This window comes from Accipiter gentilis, chromosome 16 (genome assembly GCF_929443795.1).
Source record: "Accipiter gentilis chromosome 16, bAccGen1.1, whole genome shotgun sequence".
NCBI classification, from domain to species: Eukaryota; Metazoa; Chordata; class Aves; order Accipitriformes; family Accipitridae; genus Astur; species Astur gentilis.
The window spans coordinates 14,481,823-14,496,034 of record NC_064895.1 but is presented as its reverse complement, the minus strand read 5'-3'; positions in this window follow the sequence as shown (position 1 = coordinate 14,496,034).

The window sequence follows — 14,212 nt, the reverse complement described above, 5'->3', positions numbered from 1 at the left end:
TTGACCGCTGGGGCTCGATTTTTCCATTACGGCTCTTCTGCACCCTGGTCCTTCCCCGCTGTCACGTCACCGCGCTGTGCTCGTCTCCGCTCTCCATTGCCGCACGTTTCGTGTCCTTCAAGCTTCCCCAGCCCGTCAAACACCAAATCAAAATGATTCCCCTGGCTCGTCCATCCGGGCATTCCCCTTGCCTCTTTGCATCCCTCCCCGGTGCCTCCCGTATTTAACCTCAACCCTCTTCGGGTCTCCCGTTGCCGGGTCTCCCGTTGCCGTCCACCCCCGCGCAGGGGGTCCTGCGGGGACGGCGGCAGCCGGCGCAGCTACGATCCCTTCAGCCCTGAAGGCCCCACGAGGTTTTTTTCTGCACGCCGTTGTTCCTGCCCGCAGCTTGCAACCTGCAGGCTCGTGTCTCTGCCCGGCGTCTGGTGCCGTACCCGGGTTGCGGGCAGCTTTCCGTCTGTGTCTGCCTGGTACCTACCGCGCTGGAGCCGTAGCCTGTGATAGCGAGAAAAACGCTGATCGTTCAAACTGCAAATCCAGCTCTAACATTAAAGGCTTGGGTTCGCAAAAGGAAATCGGTTGTGTGACAGGGAATGAAACAAATTCGGGGAAAATGCTGTTGGCGACTAAAAAGCACGATGGGGGGTGGCACAGTGGGGGCACAGGGTATGTGCCTCTTCTATAAATCACGAGCTGTTCCTCATAAGACCAGAGCCACACGCATCATCCCATTTCGAGGGAAACCTGTAGGGAATTGTAAAACTAGGAAAATACTGAGCCGTTCTATTTTGCGTTTTCTCCAGTTCTGCTGCAGTTGAGAAGCAATTGCATTTGTCTCTGCTGCTTGTTGAAACACATGCAGTTTCTGCTTAAAACGCTTACATGCACAGCCTTAGTCATTTACAGCGCAGATTTTTAATTGAGCAACAGCATCTGAAGGCAGCACAGCAACCTCGTCAGTGGAGAAGTGGTTGCAGGGAAGCAGAGTGGATCACTTGTCCCGACTCCCAGTGGGATGTTTTCCCGTGTCATGTACCACAGACTCTGCCTGCATGTTCTTAGTCCCCAGGCGGAAATTGCTGGACCGCGGGTCCTCGCTACAGCACACGGATGCAAGGCCAGTTAAAAGAAGTGACATTACATGTTCATACCCCAACTTGCGCCATAGGGAAAACGTGTTTGATTGCGTTCCCTCTGCTGAACTAAAAATGGCAACTAAGGTTTTTAATATAAATCCTTGAAGCTGTTGTCAAAATCACCTGGACTGCCTTGTTCTGCTGCTGCCAGCTGAGGCAGTGTTAGAGGAGGAAGGAACACCTTCTTCATCCTTGCATGGGGATGTCAGCGGCAGAGCATGGGTCTGAACCCTGCGGGGCCCGAGCCCCCAGCCCTAACAGCCTAGAGCTTCTCCGCTCTCCCCTCTCTTCCTTCTCCCCCCTTTACTGAGGCTGCAGTAAGGTGCCTGTTAATGCAGTTAACGTTACCTTCCTCCTCTGCACGCCAGCCTGCACCCACCGCCTTCCCCCCGGGTCTCAACCAGCAGCGCAGCTGCCTGAGCGACCTATGAGCACACTCGTCAGGATGATCCGCGCTGGCTGTGGTTTCCCTCCTGCAGCTAGGAACCTGGAACAGGGCCCAAACAGCCCCCAGACTCCTTTCTGAAGAGCTGGGGGGGTCGGTGGCCACAGGATGCCCGTGCCCCGGCCTGACCTGGCTGCGGCCATGTGGCCCCCAGGCCTGCCGAGCTGTCCTCCGGCAGTCTGACCCTGCGGTGGGTGCTGCTGCTCTGGCATCCTCTGGATCTGGCTCACCGAGTACGATTTGGCTTTATAAAGGCCTATTTAACTCAGACTGCTGGCAAACACTTCAGAGAAAAGCTTTCTTTGTCCGAGATAGACAATGTCTTTGTTCCGATGTAGGAACGAGCAGATGTAAGTTGCTTCGGCGGAGGGTTCAGAAGGCTCCGCTCGGGTTATCTTATCCTTTCGGCTGGGAAGACGAGAAAAGAATCAAATATTGCATGTGAGTAGCAGGGAAAATAATACTGTAGACTGAAAACAACAAAAGGGCACACAGGCAGCTCTCCCCCATTCCCTTTTTGCAGATAATTATGCAATAAACAATTCAAAAGAGACTAGAGGAAGAATATTACAGGCTCAGACAGTTTTCCTAATGTTTACCAGCAGTTAAAAATAGACCAAAGCAGTTGTCTGGGGTGCAGCTTTAGAGTTAGTGCAATTTGGCAGTGGTATCTGGTCTGGCTGAATACAGCAGCAGGCTACTGTAGCGAACACATATAGCCTAGCAAATGGGGCGGGATTAAATAAATATAGATAATGACAATCCGAGCTCCCGTACAGGAGACACGAGAAGATACATCGGAAGAAATGAAAGACTGCGATGCATGTGCAGGATGCGTCTCTCCATCCCCTCTCCCTCCACCCTTGAAGGATGGAGCAGTCAGAGCCACTGCAGGCCTGAACTGCCCCAAAACACACTTGCTGGGCCGACAGCAGCAGCAGCCAGAGGAGAAACTGCCCACCACGGAGCAAATGAAGCGGCTCTGCCAGGTGGTGCCTGTCACCAGCTGATGGAAAGGGCTGCAGCAGCCCCTGGCTGAGGGCAGGAGCAGGACTGGAGGGATTCACCCAGGGGATGAAGGCACTGACCTCCGTGGGAATAGCGGAGTTACAGAAGGGATTTATGGTCAGAGAGTTATAGACAGTGAAGAACTGAGGGGGGGGAAAGGGTATAAGGGATAACCATGAAGAATAGAGGAGGGGAAAGGAAGAGAAAGAGAAGAAAGAAAAAAAAGGCAGACAGACCAACAAGGAATATTTCTCGCTAGAGTAATCCCTGAATGCAAAAGCGATAATAAATCCAGGGGCTTTTGGCCCCAGCTGACAGCGAGGGTCCGTGTGAGTGATGTTTTGATGGATTGTCTCTTCCCTATGGAGTGAGCAGTGTGGCCGTACCTGCCGGCCGGCCTTCGGCTGCTGTCACGCCTGTCGCTGTGCCCGGCAGCATCGCGGAGCTGAAGGGCCACGCTCCCAACGACGTGCCGGCAGTGGCAAGCGAGCGCGGTGCTCGACAACACATTGGAGGGAAGGGGAGTGCAAACGTGCAGTCACTCTGCGCTGCTGTGCTGCGTGTGGGCCAGCTGCCTGGGGGAGATCTCATTTATCGCTGCGGGCCATCGAATAGCACAGCAAGTCCCCCCCCCGGCGCTGGGCAAGGAGCCCCAGCCCTCCCCAGCAAACTGCATACGTGTCTGCTAGCAGGGACGGGCTGTGACACAGCAGCCTTTGCCCAAAGGAAGGATAAAAAACACGGTCCTTGTGTGCCATCCCCAACCAGTGTGAGTCGAAAGTCGACTTCTTCGTCACCTGCATCTTTTGTGTTCGCTTTCAGAAACAGATTGAGCTTTCAGTATGTGGATACGTGGCCAAGGAGCGGGTGAGCAGCCAGCACAGCACAAGGAAACATAGCCAGGTTATGGCAAAAGTGAAGGGTTTAAGAGAAGAGCCACGCGGACTGTTTCCCACTTTATTTTGGACCCTGGGTCCTTATAGAATAAACGCATGCTGCCAATTATTTTTTTTTTCTCCACTCCCCAAAACACGTTTCTCTCTGAAGAAATTCTGACTGCATCAAACGCTTCTTGAGACTTGGCAGTACTACAGAGGGAAATCACCACTCGACCAGATTTTTTCTGAGTATGTGAAACATATTGTTTACTGAATTAAAAAACCCAATCCACAAATACTGATTACAGGTGAGGACCATCCTGAGATCCACCATAATAGAAATAATAAGGTAAGTGACAGTAATAAGTATGACACAGTAGTGCACCATCTGCTCCCTCAAGTGCACCATCTGGTTTTTCTACTGCTGCTATTCGTGCCCTGATCTTATTTTAGTGGCACCAGAAGATGGATTCAAATACCAGCAAAAATAAAAATGACATGTTATTTATTGTTCTGCTTAAGTGGATGTCTTCATCGGATTCACCATTGTCTTGACCTCAATATTACCGCTAGGTAAACCCACATGTATTTTCTGACACACAGTATATTAAAGCATTAGCAGTGCTGACAGATATTCCCCTTTTTCGGTCATCTCGCGACTTGCTTGGGCAGGTATCAAGCCTGTGTGCAAACATGTTTCATCCTGAGTCATCTTTCACATTTTATTAAGTCTGAAGTGTTTCCATGCAGCACCCAGATGCTGGGAAGACATCCTGTGTGACCAGAGACCAACTTCTGGACCATCGGACATCGTTCACACGCTCACAGCTGGGGGTGACTGGTACCACAGGCTTCCACTGGGCAGGAGCGGCCTCACATGCAGAGTCAGTGATGGTCTCCTTGCAGTCAGAGAGAAGGTCCTCCAGCACCAACACTGCCATCTCCTCTAGGACGTTGCCCATGCGCACCTGAGGACTGGTGCAGCACCGAGCACAGCACGGTGCCAAGCCCAAGGAAGGTCTGTGGGTGGGGGGATTTGACTGATCGCTGGCATCCAGCTGTGTCATCATAGGTGTTTAGTTATCTCTTTGCTGGCTCTCAGCCAAGGTCCATGTGTGGTCAGAAGAGATGGTTGATGGGGTCTTTCCGTTTGGCCGCTGCAGGCAACTGACTAAGGGCCATCTGTTTTGACACCAAATGGGGTTTGTTAAAAATTTGGGCATTTTTTCCCATCCTTCACAACACTTCTGGATTACCCAGCTGGTATCAGAGGGGCTTTCTGCATGGCTCAGATGTACAACTTCTGTCCCCTGTCATGTCTGATAACCTGAGACACTACTGAGCATCTCCAAAGGCTTCCCCCAACACCCCTTTCTGGGAACGGGCCCTTCTTATGGGCCTGGGAAGGGCCATGACATCCCAGGCCTGGTTGCTGCCTCTTGGGTCACGTTTCTAAGCAGACCTTAAAATAAGTGTCCATTTTACTTCTGGGCTAGTGCCTTATCTGTATTTTTTCTCCCTCTGCCCCATGGTGACTCCTGACCCTGCGCTTCCCAGGGAATTAATCGCTTGCATGTCCCTAGTCCACATCACCCAGCCTGCAGCCTCTCCTGCTCCTCCCTGTAGCTGCGTCTCCCACCCTTCCCTTCTTCCCGTCCCCAGCCCTGCAGAGCCTCTCCCTCTACCTTCTTGGCCCTTTCCTGGCAAGATGTTAAGAATAAGGAACATCCATGTAAAAAAATAACTATCTTGGGTTGGAGTTAATGACCATCACTGAAAACGAGACAGATGAGGGGGGTCGGGAGGGGCAGGAGACCAGCCAGGGCATCCTTGGGCAGAAGTAAGCACAAGAGCTTGTGTGGAGGAGAAGAGGACAGATGAGATGACCACCTTCAAGCGACTGACCTTGGCACCAAGCGCCTTCACTGCTGCCCTCCTGCACGTGGATGTGCGCACAGACACCAAGGCTCAGCCCTGGTTGCCTCCGGCCAGGGCTGAGGAACCTGGCCGTGGGGCCACCAGCGCAGCAGGAGCATGGTCCTCCCCACCTTGATGCTCGCAGGTGCACGGGGTCTGCAGCAGCAGAACAGCAGGAGACAAAAGCTGAGTTACCCCTGCTCTGCACCCTCAGCTTCGCTTGCTGCCTCCTTCCACAACATAAATGCCTGAAATAACATCTGAGTGAGTGCCACTGTGAACTTTGCTGTATAAAATCCTCCCCACGACAGCTAGCTGTCACATACACCGACATCCAAACCGAGATGCAGCCACTAACCCATTATATTTGTAAATAAACTCCTCACCAGCCAGTGTGGTTTCTGGCTGTGGCACCACCTTCTTCCAGTTTCCTTGGACCGCGCTGTGCCCGCTCCTGTCTCTGCTCCTCGCCGTGGGGTCTCCGTCCGCGCTCATCTCACACCTCCCTTTGCCTACCCAAATGCTGCTTGGTGGCCAAAACAGTAGTGCTCTTAAAAACATGTCGTTTCCAGCTGAGTCAGCCCACACTCCTACCCGGGTGACAGGGTTTCTGTGTCTGTCCCTCTCCAGTGCCACCTTCCTGCTGGGGGCCCAAGCAGAGCTGCACGCCGCAGGATGGATGGCAAACCCAGGGACAAGGACATGTCCCTGTTGAACAGCACCAAAGCAGAGGAAGGCTGGAGCTGGGGAGGGGATTGCTTGCAAGGGTAATATCCCCCCGCAATGCTAGCCCTCAAACTATACAACTAATAATTATATGTTCTGCGCCCTCCATACCTATAATGCTGAATTAACATTGTGCTTTACAACTAAGTGTATATATTACACAGACACAATCAAGTATGGGATTTTACTGCTGACAAATACATTTTCCATTAAGAGCTGAATAAATAAAAGCCACCTATGTTCTTCTGAGCCTTTGGGGAAAAAAGTCAGTAGCAATTGAATTGCTAAACGGTTTAAACCCCTGTCCTAGTGTCTAAGGGGGGTGCCTCACCCCAGTGATGTCCACATCCCACCCCTGCCCCAGCTAAGGAGCTGAAAAACTGAAATTCCTGCTCATGTAGTACTCCCCCAACAGTATTGCTGGTCACAGATGACTTGATCTCCTCCACCCACTTGCTCAGAAGCAGAACATGCTCTGCTTGCTGCTTGGATAAAGTATCCCACCAGGCTGGGCTGCTGAATGTGACTTGATGCTTTTTCTTGTTAACAAGTGCTTCCTTGGACTCACTTGCTGTTACTCCCATTGCACAGTGGAGATCCTAATGTCCCCTTCAAAGGCACTTTCCCACTCAGTTTTACACTGTTTACATAAAAAGCGCAAGGAGTCCCCATTTTTTTCACAGCGTTGGTAAAGTCTTACGTCAGCCTCGGGTGTGCACTTCCCCTCTGCTACTGCAGTGCTTCAGGATGTTAAGATGCAATGAGACAACGAATGTGAAATAAACTCAGGCTCTAGTTCTGGGCTGCGTCTCTTCTGGTTTGTAGCTGTGCTATTTCTCCTTCCCGAGTGTGGGTGACACTGTTTACACTGAATTTCTTTCCCCTCGAGCATCCTTCTGTGGTGCCAACTGAGCAGAGAAATGAGTGTCACGGCTTTCAAGCTGAAGGAGCTTCAGCCACCTTCCAGTGGGAAGCCCACTACAGGTTTTCTGTTTCCTCAGCTTTCACATAGTGTCTGTCCTTCCCTGTAAAATTTGATTGCGCTATGCGTTAGAAATAACCTACTGCTCCCGGGCACAGCAAGACCTCCTCACTGCTCAGTGGGCATCCCATGCTGCTGGGATGCTGCCCAGGAGGAAGCGCACTGGCTTTGATTGAGTTCCCGGTAACAAAATATGCCATTTAACATCAGATGGTTTACTCCACTCCAAACAATTGCTTGGGCTGTTCCAGCTCCAGGATTGCTTTTTTCCTCTCCCAGCTTTCTTAGTTTTAATTCAGTTTGTGAGTAAACCCCATTTATATCGTATTCGATACCAAGCTCTTCCCTCAGCACCCAGTGTTTTAGCCTAGGAAATGGAAAGCTGGAAAGGGGAAAGTAGCATAAGAGACTTGCCCAGAGCAAAGCCCCGAGATCCAGGATCTTCCCACCTCCAGGACAACTTGATCTTGTGATCTCTGTGATACCTGTAACATGGACCCCATCTCTGGCTAAAATCCACTGCAGCTGGAGCAGGAAAATGATGGTTATACTGGGAGATAGCTAAGCTCCAGGGCGTCAGCAAGGGGTTGCCCGGCACTTGGCTGTGGCTCAGTAAAGATGTACCGACGGGCTGCGCAGGACTTGAGCCTCTGAGGCTGCTGGATGCACGTGGAATGATGCTGCAGGGCTCACAGCACGCTGTCTGGGCATGGAGCTCTAACACCAGTACCTAGCATCACCATCCAGCTGCTGGTCCTCTCCTTGCATCCCACGTTCAAGCCTCCCGTCTCACCCACAAAGAAGGGTGCTCCCCTTCCTCGTCTCACCTCCCACTCAGGCTCAAGCCTCAGTCCTAGCTGCTCTCACCACCCCATTCTCTGAGTCTTCACTGTCCTCTGTGAGACACCCTGGTACCAGTAGGTACCATTTTATTTTCATATATAACAAAATCACCACTTCATCTCTCTGGTCTCTTGGTACTGTTTCCTCCAGGAGACCCACCACATACCTTTACAAGACAGGAGGCACAAGCCAAAACACAGGAGGTGCCGTCGGAACATCAGGAAACAGGTTGTTACTGTGAAGGCGACCCAGTGCTGGCACAGATTGCCCAGGGAGGTTATGGAGTCTCCATCCTTTCAGAAGCTGTCTGGGTGCGGTCCTGGGCAAATGGCTCTGGGTGGCCCTGCCTGAGCAGGGGGGTTGGACCAGATGACCTCCCAAGGTCCCTTCCAACCTCAACCATGCAGTGACCCTGTGAAGAGCAGCCTGAGGATGAACATTCACAGTTCTGCTGGGTGGGAAAGGCCACATACTGGGGAGAAACACTGCTTTCACCCCCAAGCCTTCCCCACACGCAGTAATTCCCAACCTCATGGTCAAACTGAGCCCTGGCCACAGCTCCTTCTGCTCCACAAGCACCATCCCTCCTTTTCTCCCAAGCCAAGTGATTGACCAAAACAAGCTGAGCTGTGAATACCCTGCCTGAATACCTTAACCTGAAGGTTTGTGCTTCCATTTCAGTGGCAGACAGACTTCACTGGCTGAGACTTATTTTTTTCCCAGCTCTACCAGTCTCAGGCCAGGTTCTCCTTCTCCCTTCACCTGGGCATGAAATGCCAGTCACTGCAGCCAGTCAGGCCCGCACTGGCCAGATCTCCACCTACTATCTCTGCACTTTATGGCATTCACATGGTCTGTCACACTGTATTACATCCACCTGAGTGCTGTTGTCAGGGTGCTTGAATATGCTTCATAAAAGCCTCGAAATATACCTTTGGAGCAAAATAACAGCGGGGTAATGGATAGATGTAATGCAGCATGAAGAAAACCTTGAGGATCAGCGGGAGAGAAAGAGCTGTCAAAGTAAGGCAATGGGGGGAAATTCTGCCAAGAAATTAAATATTGCAAAATCTGATGGTGTTGAAGAGCATCATTAACCTCAAGCATTTAGGAATTGGAAGATGGACCTGAAGGAAAAAGTAAAAAGCGAAGGAGAGTGATTTAGGGTCATAACAATCTTCGTCATTTACCTTCCTCTTGAGGCATTGTGCTGCTTTTGGCTGGGATAGTTAATTTTCCTCACAGTAGCTCGTATGGGGCTATGTTTTGAATTTGTGCTGAAGACAGCGTTGACAATGCTGAGATGTTTTAGTTATTGCTGAGCAGTGCTCGCACAGAGCCAAGGCCTTTTCTGCTTCTCCCCGCAACCCACCAGAGAGGAGGCTGGAGGGGGCACAAGGAGTTGCAGGGGGACACAGCCAGACAGCTGACCCCGACTGACCCAAGGGGTATTCCAGACCATAGGACGTCATGCTCAGCATATAAAGCTCGGGGAAGACGAAGGAAAGGGAGGACTTTCAGACTGATGGCGTTTGTCTTCCCAAGTCACTGTTACGTGTGATGGAGCCCTGCTTTCCTGGAGATGGCTGAACACCTGCCTGCCCATGGCAAGTGGTGAATGAATTCCTTGTTTTGCTTTGCTTGTACGCGTGGCTTTTGCTTTACCTATTAAACTGTTTTTATCTCAACCCATTAGTTGTTTTCTCACTTTTACTCTTCGGATTCTCTCCCCCATCCTACCGCGGGGGGGATCAAGCGAGCAGCTGTGTGGTGCTTAGCTGCTGGTTGGGGCTAAACCATGACCGTCCTTTTCCACATTCCCTCTACAGTCCTGAAGAAGAGGTCAAAATTTTCCTTGGAAAAAACCAACAAAAGTCAGCACAGGCTCCTGAGGGTGCTGCTGGCCACGGATGGGGCAATGCCATGGTCCCCAGCCCTGCAGCACAAATGGGTGAGTGAGGACAAGCTGTGCCTCTGCAGAGATCAGGTGGATTTGGGCCCCTCTCTTGCCAACACCAGCGCCCCTGCTGAAGGGGAAGCCCACCGGCATGCAGCATCCCCACGGGCCAGGCTGGGGGTCGCTTGCAGGCGAAGCTCCACCCAGGACTGCTGTGAGGTGCCAGCTCATTTAGGAACAGCCACGTGGCATGGCAAGGCGTGATTGAAGCAGCAACAGATTGTTTTTTTAGCTTGCCATCACTGATTTTATAACTGTCTCCTTTTGTCTCATGCATTATCCTGATCTGGGGCTTTGTACACAGCAAGTCTTGACCAGCCCCTTGCCTGCAGCCTAGGCTCTTTTTTAAGCACGCAGAGCAGAAGCAAGTGGGAGAGCAAGGGCTGGTGTGGGGCCCCAACTCCCACAAGATGGGGGACCTAGCACTGCTGCTCCCCTCGGCCAGCACTGGCTGACATGCTCAAAGCAAAAGTACTTCAAGCAAGAAGAGTCACGGAGCAGAGACTGTGGAGACATGACCTGCAGAGCTGACCACCAAGTGATTTTTACTTTATTTACTTCATCAATGTTTGCAAAGCTCATGTAATTATTTACTTTAAGAAAAAAAACCAAACCACAAAGCAAACCAAAAAACCAAAACCCAAGCAAACCTTATCATGACAGAATTAAAAGTGGCACCAAACCAAGCGCTGGCAAGAACCCCAGTGCCGCCAGCACAGCTGCCTGGCAGAGCTGATGCCAATCCCTGCGCTCTTGTCTCGGGGCACCTGTCACCCCTCCAAGCAGGGCTGAGCATCGCCCCACAGAGCAGTCTCCATGACAGCAGCCCCCCCAGCCAACGTACCTCTCCAGGCAGGGGACCGGCTCTGCCTGGGCACACGCTGACAGCCGGAGTGGGCAAGTTGTTTCAAGCCAGGGTGCCTGGCAGTGGCGGCAGTATTGCACCCTCTCCACCCCAAGCCATCGAGCCCTGAAAGGGCAGGTGCAGGCTTGACAGGTTGGCAGGGCCAGCGCTACCCAGCCAGGACTCCATCCAGCTCCCCTCATCCGCCAGGCATTGAGGAACCATGGGACACGATTTCCCTGATGCTGGGGAACCACAGGACTCGATTCGCCTGCCTTTCCCCACATCGCTTCACCCCCGCTCCAGATTTCACTCCAGTTTACACCATCTTTTCCAGCCTGGTGGTAGCAACCACCCACACGCCATGCTCCATCATCCCTCCCTGCCATCGATCCCTGAGCCCGGGGCTGTCCCCACCTCCAGGCATCAAACCCCCAAGAGGCACAAACACTTTTCCACCATGTTCCCACTCTCCAGAGCTGCCGCCAGCCTCAGCCACACACCTTTCCTCTGCCCAGCGCGTGCTTCCCACCCATCAAACTGCGGAGGAGGCGACAGACCCGCGGGCCAGCACCAGGCTCAGGATGCTGCCCAAGACAACCAGCACGGCAGCGGGAACACCCAAGTTCAACCCCATTGACACTGGTCACCAGCTAGTATTTGCACACATGTATGCAGCCTGCAGGATGTCTGCACTGGAGGGATGGCAAAATAAATAATGCTTAAGCCAGCAGGCATGCCGTCTATCCGCAAGCTGTGTGCGCAGGCAAACAGATCGATGGTGTAACGGAGCATTGCCCTGCGCAAACAAGAAACTGCAAGATGTACCAAAACCCCCACAACCACCCCAGCGACAGGAGCTACTGAAACTAGCCAAGAAGAAAAGAAAAGCCAAAATATCCCTTCTGCAGTATTGTGAACTATGCAAATGTAGCCAGCACTGGTTGTATGGTAGGGTAGTCCAAGATCAAAGAGCAAAACAAGTTATAAAAGCTCATATTTTTTTCATTAGACCAATTCATCTAGTTGAGGTGTCATCTAAATATTATCTAATATTAAATAATTTAATCTTAATAATAAATCAAATCATCTAAAATACCAAACAAATCAGAGGAGCATGTAAGCTCTATGCTCTTGCAAAGCCTTGAGAAAAAGCTCTTGCAATTAACAGACAAAAGATCCATCAAGAAGCTGCAGAATTCAGCTTTCCCATAGGAAAAGAGATCGGATCTTAAAAGCTTAACTAAATGTTTGTGATATTAGAGCCCCGAGCCACTCCCCAGGGAAGTAGCACGGATCTCCCTGTAAGGCTGCCTGGCTTGGGAGTTCAAAGCTTCATCTTTGGGAGTTCACCTTTCATCCACTGATGCTCTGCTGCAGATAAGACCTGCTTAAAAACACACTTTAAATTCACTTGAATAGAAAAGAGCCAACAGGGTGGCAGGAGGTGGTGGGAGGGCTGGCGCAGGCGCACACAGGCACACACCGCATAAAGGCTTAGGAAGACGAAGGTATCGCGTGCCCAGAGGAGAGGGGGTAACAGCCATTTCGCAGCTGGCCCAACAGCAGATCCACCCTCATGCCGAGGTTTGCTGGGAGATGGCCACCACACTGCAAACCGACTGTACGGGGGCTAAACCCTGCTCAAAATTTCAGCGGGCACTGACTCAGGTGGAGATGATACTCAGCATCCCCCAGCACTTTTTCATCACCCAGTGCACTCCAGGACTTGCTGGGTGACATCCTGCAGCATCTTCCTACATCCGAGACACAAACTCTGCAAGCGCAGCCCATATAAGAACTAGAAATAAGTAAAAAGCATTACTGGCCACCTTCTAGCCCAGAAATCTTCTGCCACCCGTGCTGCTCCTCACTGAGCCCTGGGCATGCCGACACACACCCAGCAGTTGGGAAGGTGCAGGCACAGAAGCTGCCCCATAGCAGCACCCTGCAGCCACTGCAAGGACTGGGGAGCCAGCTAAAGCAAAAGCTTGTCGAGGCATTTTTCTGACAGTGAAAAAGAGGTGAACACCTCTCCAGATGCTAAAGCAACAGAAGCGTTAAGATTCTTCTGGAGATCTAGCATGGACTATATCTGAGTGTTTTCATCTCAGGAAAGTCAATGCTTGCAGCTTCACCGGTGGTCCCCTGCACCTCCTGGGAAGTGCCAGTTATGACCAGCTCCTCCTGGAAAGACACCTGCTGCAATCACGGGCTGGTGATTACACAAAGCACCTTGGACCTGGCAGCCAGGGATGAGCCCACAGCTCCCCCCTCCAGGCACGGGAGACCCCATCCACCCCTGCACGGGGCATAGAAGGCAGCAATGCCCCTGATGCTTTTGTTCAACCTCCAGCAAAGACCATCAGGCATCACCAACCCACCACACATCTGAGCTTACCAATGGTTGTTTGGTTTTGGTTTACTGCCAAAGGAAAGGGTCCCACGGAAACAAAATGCTACACAGCTTCCCCGCACCAAAAGTGAATGAAGTCAGTTGAAATCAAGGAGGGAATGAGAACGGAACTAAGCATTTCTTATGTGGAATAACAGCAAGGCTGGCATTGGGATTATTTTCTTCTGCAAAGAAGAAAAGAGAAACTAGAAAATGATCACTGGGGTTTTGTTTTATAGATTCCCTGTCAATGGAAAAATAAAGGGGTAAGAGCAGATGCTTTTACTATAGAAAAAACTCATCATTAGAAATGAACATATAAAATTTAATAGCTTGGTTTAAAATACATTTTCAATTAAAAAACAGCAGGCAAACAAAAAAATGGTTTCATAAAACATACAAGACATTGCTGCTACTGTTAAAAGACCCGTGTCCCAGTATATGTTATAGTGGAAAACAATCGTCAGATTTAGTTCACATACTTCATTAAGCAGTAAAAAGAAATAACATTCATGTCAATCTTACCTCTATGGAGACTCTAAATCTACTTCCCTGACCCTAGACTGAGTTTCTGTAATAAAACTTCAATTTTCAATAAAAATGTGTAAATATATATACGTATTCTATATATCAGGTTTTAAAAAAATTCCCTTGCCATAGTAACATTATTCCCGTGACTGATGAAGGGAAGCCCAAGCAGCAGGTTGGTGTTGGCTGGGTATGAGTCCCGTGGCTGCTCTGCAGGCGGTGGATTCCTGTACGGGGTGGCATGTGTCGGCCAAGTCTCTTCAGTGCCATACTGCACTCTGGCTTCAAGCCCACGGGCTCCATCCACACACCCACAGTCGTGGATGCATCCATGCGGAGTTTGCTCGACCCTGGCCACAGAGCAAAGAGGGGAGCACGCAGCACCCAGAGCATTGGCAATACTCCGTGGGGCCCGTCAATGGAGGAAGAGGAGGGAGGGGGTAATGGAGCAGTCTATGAACCAGCTCAAGATTGGTCCAAACACAAATCCCAAAATACTGCATTTCATATAAATCATTAAAAAAATATGGTGGGGAGGGACTTCAAGCGGTCA